We start from the raw sequence: 17512 nt of genomic DNA, 5'->3' as shown, positions 1-17512 counted from the left end.
AGCTTATTTTTTGTCTGGGAAGCTCTTTCTCTGTGCCTCAACTCTAAAAGATAGCTTTGCTGGATAAAGTATTCTTGGTTGTAGATGCTGGGTTTTTATGATGTTGAATATTTTGTACCAAGCCCTTCTGTCCTGCATAGTTTCTTTTGAGAAATCAGCTGCCAGTCTTACAGGTGCTCCCTTGTAGGTAACTGCTTTTCTCTTGTTGCTTTTAAGATTCTCTCTCTGTATTTAACCTTTGGCATTTTAATTATGATGTGTCTTGATGTTGACCTCTTTAGGTTCCTCTTTCTTGGGACTCTCTGAGCTTCCTGGGGTTTTATATCTATTTACTTCACAAAGTGAGAAAAGTTTTCTATCATTATTTCTTCAAATAGCTTTTTAACTTCTTGTTTTCCTTCAGGTACCCCTATGATACAGTTATTTTTACATTTAATTTTATTCTATAGGCTCCTTAAATTATTATAGTCTTGGCTTCTTTTTTCTTGCTGTTCTGATTGAGTGTCCTTGGCTTCCCCAACCTCTATATCAGTGATTCGATCTTCTCTTTTATCCACTCTGTTGATACCCTCTAATACACTCTTCATCTCAGATAATGTGTTGTTCACTTTTGACTGATTTTCATTTCCATTTCCATTTTTATGTTTTTTTATGTCGCTGTTAATGTTCTCACTGAATTCATATACACTTCCCCTAAGTTCATTGAGTATCTTTATAACTAGTGTTTTGAACTCAGCATCTGTAAGATTGCTTGACTCCATTATTTCCAGATCTCTGTTCTGTTCTCTCATGTAGTTTCTGCTTCTTTGTCTTTCCATTTTGGCTGCCTTTCTGTGTCTGTTTCTATTTACTAAGCAAAGCTCCTAAGTCTCCCGGTCTTATTAGCATGGGTTTGTGAAGTAGGTGTCCAGTGGCACAGTAGGTGTCCCTCTCAATCCCTGAGAGGGATTCAACTGCAACTAAGTTTAGCCCCAGCCTGTGCCCCTCAGGAGCCACCTGTTAAGATTCAGTAAGCAATCCACAGATGCTGTGCTTATAGTTGCTTCAAGAAACCATGCCAGAAACCGAGGTCAGCTGCCACCAGTGTGGGTCTTGGAGTTGCTCTGCAAGGGACACCTGACTTGCCAAGGGCACACCTGGATGTGGCTTGGGTGGGGCCGCGAGTTGGGGGAGGTGGAGTTGCAGGGAATCCTCTGGGCAGAGAACCTGTTATCCAGTTTAATACACCTCAGCTATGGCGGAGCTGAGTCTTCACACTGGGAGGGGTAGGACTCAACGGAGGAACAATGGATACCAGCAGCACTTTTGCCTGGGAGAAAGCTTTGTCTCTGGCACTTGCTTGCACAACTCCTGTAAGTCCCTGGTGACCCCTGAGCTGCTGACCCAGCACTGGTGCTCAGAGCGAGCAATTCCATCACCGGGAAAGTCCAGCTGTAGATACGGCCTCTTTAAGAGGCATCTGCAGCTGCTGCAGCCTCTGTCCCACTTAGTCGTTGGGGACCAGGCAGCCTCACAACTTTGCCCCCTCCTACCTTCTACTGTTGCAGATCGATTAATTATTTCTTTCCCTATTTGTAGTGCTTCTGTTGGTCTAGATCCTAGGCAACTTTGCTCGCTCTTTGCTTCTTGTTTCCATTCCAACTCTGATATTGTCGCAAGAGGGATGAACAAAGCTTCTATCTTCTACACCATTTTAGGTGCCTCAAGAAATATATATTTTAAAAATTGGAATGGAAACTCTAGAGTTGAAAATTATCATAACAAATAAAAATTTCACTGAAAAAAATAAAAATATTCAAATGGTGGGAAAAGTATCTATAAACTTGATGATAGATGAGTAAATGTTATTTAATGTGAAGAAAAATTTTTTAAAGAAAAATAAATAGAATACCAAATACATCATTAGTCATGTGGTGGGAATTCCAAAAGGAGAGAAGAGTAAATGGTACAAAAAATAGTTGAAGAAATAATAACCAAAGACTTCTCAAATTTTATGGTAAGCTTTAATCTATAGATCAAAGAAGTTTAATAAAAAAGTAGTCAGATAAACATAAAACATTTGTATCTAAACATATTATAGTCAAACTGCTTAAAGATAAGATAATGAGAAAATCTTGAAAGGAGCAAGAGGAAAATAACTTATCACATACAGAAATGACAATACAATTCATGCCTGGCTTCTCATTGAAATAATGGAGGTTAGAAAAAACAGAATGATATATTCAAAAGGCTTAAGAAAATAAACAAAACAACAACTCTTAACCAATAATTTTATGTACAAGAAAATAATCTTTCAAAAATCAAAGCAAAATGTAGCAAAAAAATGAAAACTGTTGAAGCAGACATTCTTTGTAAGACATACTGAAGGAATGCCTTTAGTCTGAAAAAAAAAAAAAGACATCAGATAGTAACTTGAACATAGGAAAATAAGTAAAGGTTATCAGAATTGGCAGGTATGTGTGTAAATATAAAATATGGCACTTAAAAATATTTCTCTAATAAACATGTTTTTAAAATATGATATTTTATAAAGCAATAAATATACCATTCAATTATTGAGTTTATAACATATATAGATTGTAATATATATTAATAATAGCATAAAAGAAGGAGAAGGAAATGGATCATTGATTGTAATATATATTAATAATAGCATAAAAGAAGGAGAAGGAAATGGATCATTATTAGAACATTATATTATTAAATTATATAATTATTAGTCTAAACATGATCAATTAAGAACTATGTTGTAATCTTTACAGCAACTCCTAAGAAAATAACTAAAAGTATATAGTTAAAAATCAAGAGTAAAATGAAAATGATACTCCAAATATATTTATTTAGCATAATGAGCAAAAATTTTGGTTATATTTCTTAGTAAAGAAAAATGAAAGTCACATATTTGGAAATAAAATCATTATCAGTAAGTTATCTTGATTTATTTATACCCTTTTTTATCATTTACTTAAATAATGTAAGATAGACATATTCATAAGCACAGGCCTGACTTGCTACTGTCCTATGTCTTTGTGAGACCGATTGTGGAGTTTGATTCTTCTCTTACATATCCATTTCCTCTTAAGTAAAATATTATTGTCAATGTTATATTCTAAGCAGTATATCAAAAAATAAGTCAGTTAGGCTTCTAGTGATTCTTTAGAATACAAGGGTCTAGAAAAGTGTTTCTAGTATTCTCAGTGATGAAGAATCAGCTTTACTTTTATTTTTAAATCTGTAACCAATGCTTTTTATAAACTACAGTAAAATAAATTACTATAAGAAAGAAATTTTTAAAAAGACAAAAAGATGCAAGATAATTTTTTAAAAATTATTATATAACAATCAACAGATTTTATCAGATTGCTATGAGAGCTTCTAAGTACTCTCGGTTTCTATACTTACAGTGTGATGATTAATATTTCGTATAAACTTGACCGGAGTAAAGAATGTACAGTAGCTGGTAAGACATTATTTGTATGTGTGTCTGTGAGGGTGTTTCTGGAAGGGATTAGCCTTTGAACCAGCAGAATGAGTAAAGAAGATTCACCTTCACTAATGCTGGTAGATGTCATCCTATCTAATGAGGACCTGAATAGAACAAAGGCAAATTGTTCTATTTGAAGGGCAAATTCTATCTCTCTGAGCTGAGCTTGAACTTCTGCCCTCTGACACAGGTGCTCTTGGGTCTTGGGCCTATGATCTCTGATCAAAATTTACACAAGAGGCCCCTAATTTTCAACTTTTGGACTCAGGTTTATACCATTCTCAAACCTTGGGATTCAGACTATATAACACTATCAGCTTTCTTGATTCTCCAGCTTACAGATAGCAGATTGTGAGACTTCTCAGCCTCCATAATAACATGAACCAAGTCCTATAATAAGCCTACTATTATATTATCAATATATCTGTCTATCATCTATTTTCTATCTATCTATCTATCTATCTATCTATCTATCTATCTATCTATCTATCTATCATCATCTATCTATCTAATCACCTATCTCATCTACCTCTTATTTGTTCTATTTCTTTAGAGAACCCTGACTAATACACACATTGAGGACACAAACAATTTAGAAATGACAACAGACCATAGAACACATTTTGAGTAGTTTTGCTCTAAAAGATCACCTCTAGTTTTGAGAGTAAAGAGTCTTTTAGCAGTTTACTAAGAATGTTTATTTGCACATCAATGGTTATCCAGGCTTATGTTACCTAACAGCAGAGTAGATGGTCAAATAAATGAAGTAATATCAAAAGCAGAGATTCCATTCCATTCCAATACCTCCTAACTTGATTAATACCAAAAGTTAGTTCTTTTTTTATTTTAAGAATTTCCTCCTTCAAAGTGAAATGTAAAAGTAACTTGAGCATAGTTAAAGCATCTGAAAGAATAACTTGGCTAGGGAGGAAATAGAGTTGTCATGAGAAAGCTGACTAGGCAGAGGGAACAGGAGATGGAGAGTAAATTTATCACACTGAGGTGCAGGAGTTGAAAAACATACTTATTTCCTAAAGAAGTTTTTTTGGGATGGTCATAAAATCCAGATTTCCTTGACTTTGTAATGAGCTTTAGCAGATTTTATTATGGCTCTAGTCATAGATGAGCCTTATTAAGGTGATGAGATGCAGCTGCTTTATGAGTGAACTCTGATGCCCTTTAATCTAGTATAATAGTAGTTAAACAATAACTTCTACTGAATTTATGAAATAACTTTCTTCACAGCCTGCAAACATATATTCCTAAATGCTAGGTGATAGTAGATAAAAGATTTAAAAAAGATGGAATTTTGGAAGCAATACAAATCAAATAGAAATGACAACATTCTACATAAATGTAATTTATTTTTTAGGCTACTTCAAGAGCTTTTTGGATATAATTAGTTTCGAACACATTTCTGAATGGTATCTTTGTTGTGTATAAACTCTCTTTTAGACAGGGATGAGAGGAAAGCTAATTTTTTTATTAGTTGCTAGAATTGGGTTATAATGTTAACATAAATGTAGGCGTATGCAGGCAAAAATCTATAAATCACACAGAAACTAGTGTTTGCTTATGCATGGAAGCTATTATGGTTGAGTTTTCTTCTGAAGCCTGGTTCTCAGTCTACAAAAACTTCTTTGCAAGAATTGTTTAATAACAGACTAGTTCTCCCTTATAGTTTTATGAAAAATACTCACAAGTTCTTTTTAAGTTATGTTCTCTGAGTCAATGAATGAACGCTTACGTGGACAAGAAATAAGAAGAGTAAACTTTCTATATATGGGAACCATTGATGCCACAACAAAAAATGACAATGAAAAATTTAGTCTGGACTTCAGAAGTGTGAACTGCAAAACTCCAGAGAATAAATTCATGGTTTGCTGGAAATGAGCCAATGTTTAATCTTAAAAATATGGTCATTTTAAAAAAATTCCAATTTACTTTCACAAAAATTTCTCTAACATTTATTATGAGTAAAACCTGTTGATAGAATAATATTGGCTCTGTAATACCCATTCTCTTGTTGGAAACCTACCCAAAGATTAAAATGTAGGAGAGAAAAAAATGTGCCTAAATTAAGAATAACCCATATAGAATGAATTTCTCCAAAGTGAACCGTAGTACACTTCAAATACATAGTAGATATTTAGTAAAATTTGTTAAATAAGTACACAATAAGTCATTTTTATTTGGTCCAGAGATTATTTCTCCATAGAGAGAAAAATTTACCTTTTTAACAGGAAAAATGTTTCAATAATTATTAATGTGATTTTTTCCTCATATTTTTTGAGTACATGATTTTCACCCTAGTTGACCCATAGTATTAATATTTCTGGGCTTGTGAGAAGGAGAAAGTTATAAATTTTAATATTTAGCTTCTTACATTAAAAATATGATTTTACAGCAAGACAATTATGTTTAACCTAAACTACTTTCTTGAGAATGTATTACTTAATTTCAATTTTTGGTTTTCCTTATTAAACATATTAATAGACCAGGACACCAGGCTAGATTTTACATAAGGAAAGCTATATAGAAAGAAGAAGAGTGAAGTTGGACCCTTTCTTGAACTAAGGTATTAGGGGAAAAAAGGAAGAAAGATAGATGAGAATGAAAAAGCCAGCAAATGCTTTTAGGGCTGAATAGATACCATGAGAGGAGGACTGAGAAATGATTTTCTCTGATATTGAAAGGAGATCATCTAGTAAACGTTCCTATCCCATCAATCATGTTGAACAGTGGGGTCAAGCAGAGAGAGGTGCATCAGCTTAGCCATCCTAGCCACTCATTCTCAATGTAGTATGAATGCTGATTTGTCAGCTAGTGGTCTGCTGTGAGAAAATGCTGGTGAAAGAACAAAGTGTCTTCTCATAGGAGGATGTGAGCAGAAATCAATGTCAGGTGACAAGATGGAGGATGGACCAGGAACGAGCACCAGCTAAAGCTGAGTAGAAGTGTAGTCTACAGGGAGTATCCCAAAACAACTGCTGAAGCCTAGAGAAACCAGGCTATGAATTAAACTGGTTGCAGGTTTCTCTACCCATGTCAGTAAGGTATACAACAACCAGAGAGATGCAAACAAAATATCATTCAGGAGATCCAGAATTGGCATGAGGGTAGAGTACCTCTACCTTCCCCTTCCTGAAGCATATGGAGATCACTTTTCCATACATTTAGATGCCGGTACAAAGAGACCAAGAGATGAGGAAGGCTTTCTAGAGAATGAGAACTTTCAGGCAAGAGACACAGAAAACTACCTCTTAAGGAAGTTTAGTTACTAAGTTGGACAGAAATTTAATCCAAAGTAGATACTTAATAACTTTTTCCTTCTAATTGGGGTATAGAGCCTTATATAAAAGAATGTATTCAGTTTAATCAAGTATAAAGATATTACTTTTTATCTTGAATATTCAAGCGGCATTGAGGGCTAAAATTTATGACTTGCAACTCTTCTTCCTCCATACAATTTTAATTTAAAAATGAAAATTGACACTCAAAAGCAACAAGTATTGCTAGACAATGTTCTTTATTTTTCCCCAAAGCAGATGGATTTTCTTTCTCTCTCTTCCTTTTTCTTTCTCTTTTCCTGAGGAGTTGAATCTCAGAGAAGAAGGCTTTCAAATCAGATGCACAATTGAATAACACAGAGTTCTGCCTTTCTTAGCAAGAGGTGAGGATTTTTGAGATGCTCACATTTATAGTATAGCATAGCATGTTAAATGTGGTGTATTGTAGAATTATATACTTGAAACTCATATGTTATTAACCAATGTCTCCCCAATAAATTTAATTTTACAAAAACAGAATTATGTAGATAAACATAGAAAAACATAAAATTGCAGGTCACTGTACAAACTTGTTACTAAAGACCAAAATATTTTCTGGGAAGTTGACAATTCTGTAAAAAAAAAAATTTGTAACCTAATTTCTCAGAAATTTTATGGTAATACATAAGAATTTTAAAGTTGTTATCATTCTTAAGAAAAACAAAAACCTCTTGTATGTTTTCTGGGGTTTGATGACAATAAATTTACGTATTCACTACCACTCACTTTACTTATAACCCACCACTCAGGGCTAGATATGTTTGCTGTGGTTTCTTTAATCTATCATATGAAAACATGTGGCCTTAAATTTTGAGCTATTATTGGATAATTAGAATGTAATTCCAAGTTCCTAAAGCTAAAATTTTAAACAAATGGAAAGTAGTGAAGTGAGTGGTATCCAGAAAGCTTTGGAAAGACTCTTTCTTTCTGTGATCTTTGGAAGGGAGAGACTACTAAATGCTAAACAGTTAAAAGCTCAACTTTATCTCCCTCCACTCACCAACTTCTCTACCTTCAGAACTTTTTTCAAAAGGAGAAAAATAGATTTATAGTAAACTCATATTTTCCTTCCTTTTCCTTTCTTTACTGTCTGTGCAACATGTTACTGATTGGTGAAGAAATACAATGTCTGATAATAGGCAAAAGAATGAGAAAGATGAGCCAAAGATGAGAATGTCCACCTTCTACAGCGTCAAGAGTTAGCTGTACTAATATTAAAATAAAAAAGAATCTTATTCATTTAATTTCCTCTATATAATATGTATATATGTGTATATATATGTATGTACATATATATTATATATGTGTATAAATAAATACAAATTTATCTACACATCTATCTATAACACACACACACACACACACACACACACACACACACACACACGCACACACAATGGAGAGACAGAGAATTAAATTCCAAAGAACATTCTTTTCTCCTTAGAGAATGATTTACAATATCTCTTTATTTCTTATATGTTTTCATGCTGAATGTATTGCTTACATTTTGCCAGATGTATAACATATGTTTTTAAAATTATGACAAGATACAATTATTATTAATACTAAATAATATTAACAATAAAATATTTTGTTATAGAATTTTAGAGACAATAAATTTAAAAATTTTATTTTTTTACCTTTATTGGAAAAAAACTATCATTAAGGAAGATAATGAAAAACAGTAATGCCTGATTCATTGTTATTTACTTTTACATGTAGACATATTGAAACATGTGGACACATAAAGTTTAAAGTACCATTTAAAACATGTCTTATAGAAAAATACAAATAAAATCAAATATTCTTTTATATTTAGGGTTATGAAAATAAAGCATGTTTAGAGCTTTGATGTGGAGAAAAAAAGAAGATAGAAATTTCTTATGTGAACTCTAAGTTTCTTAGAATAACTTCGGTGCTATTATGCTGACACCTAGAGCAATGCCCAGTACACACTTGGTACTCAAATTTTTTTAATGAATTAATTAAATAACAAAGGAATGGCAGCCTGATAGGAGGAAGATAAGAAAAGAAAATATGAAGATTCCTAAGTGATGGGAACAAAGTAGTCGAGTCAGATTTCAGTAAAAATGGGAACTAAGTGGAGAAATGTTTTCTCCCTCTTATAAGTACAGATACAATGTTAATGATTTACTCTCTTTCCATGAGAGTATAGGGAAATCTCAAAGGACTTTTCATACCGAGTTTCCACAAGTTGAACTTTGTTTCATGGTTTTGAGCCTGCAGCCCCTAAAGCCCTTCTGAGTTGTGTAAAATGGTTACTACGTGTTCTTACAGGCTTACCACATGGATTATATATTATGAGAATTAAATAAGATGAATGTGTCAGCACTTTCAACCAGTAAGGTTTCCATATCTATGGAGTGCTTTCTAGTATTGCCACAATTATAATTATTATTAATAACAATTGCCAAAGTGGTTCAAAAATTCACATTGCTCCAAATTAAACTCAAATATTTTCTGGAGTCATAGTAACTGTGATCCTTTCATTTGTTTTCCTAAATAATTGCTGAAGTGCTAATTATTAAAGTGCATTACACCTGAATTTGAAACCTACCATGCAACTGACCAAATAATGACAAGCCCTTTCCCACTCTTGCCTAGTATATGCTAGGAACATATGCCTAATGATATTTTACATATGACATTATTCTATAGGGTTTTTGTGTTTAAAGGGACAAATGAATTTCTATGGAAACATTTCAATTTTATTATACTCTTTATGTTTTAATTAGCTCTCCTGGGAAACATGTAAGCACATGAATTAATAGTAAAAATGTAGATGAAAGCAGGAACACTTATTATTAGATATCTTTAGATTTCATTATGCTTCTGGGTTGAGTATTTTACCCTAGTATTTCTTAATGAAAATTTTATCTGCAGCATGCATACATAAAAAGCAACTCCACAGATTTGACTTACTTGAGTCCTCCACTAAATCCAAGCTTGATCAGGTATTTGGTGGCACAGGTTCTCAATATGCTAGCTATCAGCTGCATAAAGACATCATCATCTTTTCATTCTGCTGTTTTTCCATGCTGACTTTTGTTTCTTAGCAATAACACTAAGGACAAAACAAATTAATGGGATATTTTGATTGTTGTTTCTCCTAAGAAATTCTTCATCCACTTCTATTTTAATAGGCCAAATGCACATAGTTTGAGTTTTGCTTATCGGTTTACGTCAACAGACTAATTAAGAACTTATATCTGAAGTTCATTATTAGGCACAAGGATAAATAAGAAGTGCTCATCATTAAGAAGCATGGGGGCAAGAAGAGAAAACTCATGTATAATTAATCATTTGCAATATGGCAGGATACAAACAGTGGTTTAAATGATTATAGAAGAGCTATAGATAATTTAAATCTTAAAGTTGCTTTTTACCTTCAACATACCATCTAACAAATTTCACAATAAAGTGTGATTTAGCTAATATCCTCTCAGAAACTTTCTGTGGGTTATTTTTCTGCAGTTTTCCAGTACAATATTAATCGATATCTGTGATAATGAACATGAAGCAGTCTAAGATAGAGAATGCCTTCTGAATCATAAAATGGCTTAAACACTGGGTTATTTTGTTATTAAAATTCTTATTTGTTATATTTCTGATCCTCTGAAAATTGAAATTGTCTATGTAATCTATAAAATCTATTTTCATACAGCCAGTTTATTAAGAGGAAAACAATTCTCTAAAATTATGCTAGAAACCAAAAACCTTACAGTTTCTCATGATTAGTAAGAATTTATAAAATAATGATCAATTACCAAAAATTATTCACTGGCCTATAAATTCCATTTCTGCTTGAATTCTCTGGACTAAACTTGTTCAGAGAGAAGAGACTATTTTGTGTTAATAATTGTAGGTAGCAGTAACATATGTTTGGTTCTATCATGTTTTGATAAATAGAATTTTAACTGATCCAAATTTTCTTCTACCCATGTATTTTACTTCTTTATAGTCTTAAAACATAGGGCAAAATGAAACAAAAAAAAAATCAAAAATATTTCTAAAACTGGATTTCGAAATAGAATTTTTTCTATTGTCAGTTCTGATATTTGTACCAGAAAGCAATTTCTATTTTGTATTGTCTACTTTCTATTTCTGTTTCTGTAGTCAGATTTTCTGTTTTCTACACTCTTTCTGTCCATTTTTAGCTCCCAAAACGAAGCCTGAATTGATTCTGCTTTATCTCTAATGTTTGTGCTCTAGGTTGTTGAGGCGTCACATATCCAGGACTGATGAAAGGTGATATTTTTCTAAAGCTAACCAAAGATCTTTGCATTATAACTAGTGATTCAAATATTGTGGACAATTGTCCTAAAAAAATGTAGCAATTGGCAGTCTTAAAAGAATATTTTTATTAAAAAGATGACAAATGCCCAAGTTCAATAAATCATGCTGTTCCACCTATTGAGATGGACCTCATGCAGTGGGATTTACAACTTATCTTTTTAATTAATTAACCAACTAGCCAGCTAATTAACATAAAAAATATCACTACTTTTTCCCATCATTCATCATCTTTCTTCTGTGTGCCTATGCCTAAGCTGTTGAGCTCTCATGTAAAAAAAAAAAACAAAAAACCACAGTTATGAAATTTGTAGTCAAATCAAAATAATATTCATGAAGCTCATCCAGGCCTTCAATGCATCTTTCAAATCTTATGTATTCATATAGTATCATTCCTCCTGTTTTTCAAATTCCTTCTACTCTCTCAACATGCTATATTCTAGCCATTCGAAATCCCGATTATGCTCATGTTTTCCTTTATTTCATGAAATAATTTTCCTTCTATTTAATATGAGTCAGGTTCCAGTGCCTGGTTATCCGATACAAAATCTGTGACAGCATATTGTGTGAGAAGCCCCATTTTTTGTGCTATTTGAGAGTCCTCTGGAAACATCTGCCACTATTGAGAAAATATAGTAAATTGTTTCTGTCTCTTCTCTGCTGGACTATGAGCTCCTTGAAGACAGACATTGACTCTTTTATCTTTATTTCTCTAGCAACTTTTCATATTTAGAAAATATTTTGGTGCTTAATAAATTCATTCAAAGTAAATTGAATGCATTTGAATCTTTGGAAGATGACTTAAAAAGACATTTAACTCAATGACATGCAATATTTTATGCACCAAAGTGTTGAAAATTTTATCTGCTAGTGATTGGACACTAACATTTTATTGAAGGCAGTGCTGAATTCCCACAATATTGAATTAGAAACTGAATCTCATGAAATTTGAATAAGGTCATCAGATTATAAATTCTTCTTTCGTAGTATCTTTTTCTCTTTAGTATCTGTATGGTGCTGGAGCTAATATTTCATCAATATTAGATGTTGACAAATAATATAATTATGCAAAAATAATTTTTGCATTAAAATTTGGTGAAACCAATGATGATTAATTAGAATTTTAAAATATTAGAATGAGTCTATTTATATGTGTGCTACTAAAAGGAATATTACAAAAATGGAACAAAATATTTGCATATATTTGCAAATTGCTATAGAATCATACTGTTTTAATATTATCTATGGGTGTTAATGTTAGTTTTTGGACATTCATGTGTCGTTTTTCATGGTGATTTTTTTATAAGTTTGGGCATTCTTGGGACAGTTAAACTTTCTTTACTTGGGACAGTTAAACTTTCTTTATGTGATGTGTTACTGAAATTGAGCAGATAGATGCTAAATAAGTACGATTGTTCTTTTGAAATTGATACTATCATGACTTCTAAGAGATAGAAACACTTGTTTTGTCCACACCAGGAAACTTCACTCCAAAACAGTGACCTTTAATTGATGACTATAACAGTAATAAATATGAATTCCTTTTATTCTCAGCATCAGTACACAGAAGGGCAAAATTGCAACAGCAAAGAAAGGAAATAGATTTTTTAAAAATTTTCCTTTTTCTTTTTTAGTATAATTGATACCATCAACATGTCTTTAATAAATATTTAAAAATCATTTTTGGACATGATTCTTAGTTAATTAATGACATCCCTTTCTGGGTGTCCAAAAATGGGTATGTAGCCTTTCTGGTTTGCATGTAACTCACCCAGAATCAAAACCATGTGATTTCCGTTTTTTTTCTGAGAGATAGTCCAGAGGGGTTTTGGGTGATGTATGGAGGCCTCTCCTCACTGATGCTGGGACAAGAATGCTGCCACTAGAGTGATTACCACCTTGGTATAAGCTTTTAATCAGCATCTCCAGCTGAGACTTTCTCAGACATGGCATCATTGCTGGCACATGCACACTTGCTTTGCTGGTCTTCCTTATGACACTAGAAAGTTTGCAAAATCTCGAATTTGTACCATGCTACTAAAAACCTAAATTTGCCATGCAATTTATCCCAGGGGAAAAACAAACAACAAGAACAACAAAAACTCATCATCTGACATCAATCTGGAAAGCTTAGGAGTAGAGCTAGTTGGGGTAGAGGGTGGAGGCCCACTCCACTGCTTGCTGAGAAAGCTAGTATACTAGAAAAGTCACCACCTTTTGACTCCTTTTTCTATACAGTTCAAAGTTTAACTGCTGTTGTTTCAATCATGTGTTGAATTAGTTGACCCTTTTTTCATACTTCAGTTAACTTCTCATTATGACCTTAATTATTATTTCAACATATTATTTCTATATTATTTAAAGGAAACATTTTGGGAGCCTGTATAAGAGGAAAGACCCACTCATTCTGGTCCAGATGCAACCTCCCAGGGACACCCTTGCTCCTTACTCATAAGCTGCCTTACGGCCATAATTTTCTGAGTAGATGAGAATAGGGTTTTTTCCAGGTGGGCTGTTGGCTCAGAAATGTCAGCATTTGAGGCAGTGACCCAGTTCTCTCCATTGCTCTCCTGAAACCCCTTGCCTCACTAGAAAAGCAGTCCTAATATCATAGCTTTTTCTTTCTCTCTTACCAGGCTTGTTGAGGACATTGTTTGTTTGTACTTGCCTGACTGGATCTGAGTTCTGGTGCTTTATCTCTAAACTACATTCCTCGTTAGAAAGGCATTATCAGTGTCCTCTAAAGTTTCTCACTTAGCAGACCTTTTCAACCACACATCTCCATGATAGCTAGACTTCATCATTCATCTGGGAGTTAGCCTTTTCACATGCTATCCTCTTAGGAAAAGCACATTCTGACATGTATTCCGTGTTTCCAAGAGTTGGGGCTCCACAATGTATAAGACTGCACATTAGAACTATGCAGAGAACTTTCTAAAACTCTAATGCCTTTCTCAGTCCCTCTCCACAAAGATTTACATAAATGATTTGGGAGCGAGGCATGACCATCAGAATTCTTTCAAAAAGCCTCCTAAGTCCTTAGTTAGTACTATCCATTTCCATGATTTCATCAGTTTTCTTATGTATTTACTAATATATTCTTCCTTCAACATCCATGAAAACTTCAGCAAACAAATATAAACAAACATAAGTAGTCTCCACCATCATTAGCTTACAGTTAGTGGAAAACACAGACGAAGCTAAAGTTTTCAAAGCATTTTTTACATTAAGTCCTCTCTCTCTCTCACACACACACAATTGTTGGGGCTAGTAAGTCTGAAATCTGCAAGGCAGGATGGCAGAGTGTAGATACAGGAAAGAATTAATGTTGCAACTTGAATCCAAAGGCTTTCTCAAGGCAGAATTCCTTATTTTAGAGAAATCTTAGTTTTATCTCTTAAATTCTTCAACTGATTGGATGAGGCCAACCCACATTATAGATGACACTCTGCTTTACTCAAAGTCTACTGGTTTAGAAGTTAATTATACCTAAAAAATGCCTTCATGACACCATCAAGACTAGTGTTTGACCAAACAACTAAATATCATACCTGGCCAAGCTGACACATAAAATTAATCATCTCAACTTGATTCACCAAATATAGGCAGAGAAAAGGAAGGCCATGACCATCTTTTAGGCTAACTTATGCTAGACAATGAGTTTTTGTTGTTGTTCTTGTTGTTTGTTTTCCTCCTGGGGTAAACTGCATGGTAAATCAAGGGCATCTGAGGCCATAGATTCCATAGGCCTTGGCATTCCATAGTAACTAGGAGTCTGAAGTTCCTGTAAGTGGTCCTTCACAGGGCATAGAGTAATAAGCATTCGTGCAATGGCCACTCCATTCCATGTCTTCCATTTCCTTGCAGTGATTAGGGCTAGCACTTACTTCTGGGGTTTGACTGAAGATTTTTTAATAACCAACTTCAGCTGAGAAAAGAACAAATACACTTCTGATTCTGGTTAGCTTAATAAATATATTTAACTTATTTGCAAACCCTTAGAAAACTTTACATTTCAGTAAAAATTTGGTTTTGAGTTATCCAGGTAATCATTTCCTCTCTTCACTTCTCTAGACCTTTGTACATACTGTTTGAATATCCAACCTGCAGTTGTCATTTAGAACTAATAATGTGTAATCTAATCATAAGCACCTGAGTACAAGAACTACTGAAAGGTCTTCTGTGGTTCTCAGCATAAATGTTTAATGGTATTCAGTGTTTACATCGAATTCTACTAAAGTTTGAATATCTATTCTCCACTCTCTATGACACTTTTCTATCTAGGGAAGCTTGGTTGAAAATCAGTGATAAAAGGAAAAATAGAGCCAAATATAAAAAATATACACTTGAAATTGAGCATTGAGTAGAAAAGTTGGACATGGCATGGAGATAGTATAAAGAATTATCAATGATTTATTACCAGTATGAAAAATTGTGAGCACTTTAATTAACTAATTCAGATGGGCAGTATCAGTGAAATAAACATTATTGAAAAAAATTTTGTGACATTTAGAACAATAAAAAGTTCAAAGTTCTTTTGGTATCCAAGTGTTCTTTCAAATAAAACAAGTCCTGTGTTGTCCATGGATTCAAATCAGCCAGAAGAAAATGAACTATTTATTTTGACTTATTCTATCAGGAGAAAAGGCTCTCAGTTATTCTAATAGAAGAAAATAAAAAAAAATTTAAAACTGTTATCGGTTTGTTCAGAAATAAGTATACTCTGTTAGCAGTGCCTCTGTTTACTAAGCTCTTCTGACCTGGTCATGGAACAAAAATATCCTCTCGCTTTCTCTTTCTTACTTTTCTGAGAATGGTAACTTAAGAGGTATTTAAACTTTTGCAAGTCTTCTTTATAAATACAGTTGTAACTATACTTTTTATTCACGCATCTAGCCCTAGAAATTATTCTACAGTGTGAGGCATTATTTATTGATCATTACTGTTCTGATTTGTTTGTTATCCCATTATATTAACCAAGTGCCCTGTGACATTTTAACACTAAAAGACAGGGCCTTTGGAATTGGTTGGGTATCTACTATTTAATATTTCTCTCTCCTACTGGGTGATTCTCTTGCACTAATTCAATTTAATCAGTTTTCATTTCCAGAATATCTTAGTGCTTTAGGTGATTTGCAATAAAACTAAATTTTGTAAACTTCTTTTAAGTTAATTTTAAATGCCAGCAAAGAACCAACCTCTGTGTAAATTAATAAATGAGCTATATCATTCTGCCTTCACTTTGCACTTGACTGATATCACACTCTGAGAACATATGCAACAAACAAAATTAACTTAAATAAAACAAATGACATCAAAGAAACAGTAATCTGCTATTTGGCTAAGAAGGGAGACTAACAATGCCATCCATTTTTATTTTCTGAAGACAATTCTCAAGGAAATGAAGAAAAAAATGTTAGTTGTCCTTGTTAATCTTGTTGCTAATGGATATGTTGCTATGAAATTTTATTGCATTACTTTTACAAAACTATTATATTTATTATTTATATTTAATGATGTCATGAATCACATTCAGAGAACTATGAACCCTAAGTTCTGAAATAGCCACACTGTTCTGTATGAGGCAGTGTAAAAGGCAGAGGTGTGGGGTTCTTCATACGTGGGTTCAAATCTTAGTGCTGTCCTACCATTTCTCAGCTTCTTTAATGTCTCTGAGTATCACTCTCCTCATTTGAGATATGAAGATAATGGTCTTACTCATATGTGTTGGATTCCAATGAGAAGTAGAAGTAACATGTATTAAGAATCTAGTCTAGTTTATAGTAGACACTCAATAAATCACAGTTATGATAATACTTACCATTATAATTTTCATTATATAATAAATGCAACCCCAAGAGAAAAAGGGACACATTCTTTCTGTGCTATGCTAAAACTCAGTATAATGCATGTGCACATGTGTAGGCAATGAACAGATTGCCTCCAGATACTTCAGTTAAACATTTTGCTATAAATGATCTCTAGCTCTAATGAAAAAAATCAAACAAACAAACATGATATTTGACATGAACACCAGGAAGACATGCTTTTATTTTAATATTTTGATCCCAGGATTAAATCTGAGGAGTTAATATTATTTTTTTCTTTTCTGACCAGAAAAAATATTTTCTCTAAAGAACAGAATATATGCAGAGTTTAAAAATATTCTATTGGAATAAAATATAAGTTATAATTATATGAGAGCATTTTTGGTGAGACTATTAAACTTTTTTCCCCTCTCGGAAGAATCAGCCATGTTGAACTGGAGGACTCTGAAATACTTTACTAGAACAGTCAGTTACAAAACTGATTAAATAAAAGGCATCATACCCAATAAATTTAAATGGCATCACACACACACACACACACACACACACACACACAC

This window comes from Pteropus vampyrus, unplaced genomic scaffold (genome assembly GCF_000151845.1).
Source record: "Pteropus vampyrus isolate Shadow unplaced genomic scaffold, Pvam_2.0 Scaffold120, whole genome shotgun sequence".
Taxonomy (NCBI): domain Eukaryota; kingdom Metazoa; phylum Chordata; class Mammalia; order Chiroptera; family Pteropodidae; genus Pteropus; species Pteropus vampyrus.
Note: the sequence above shows the minus strand (reverse complement) of the source record.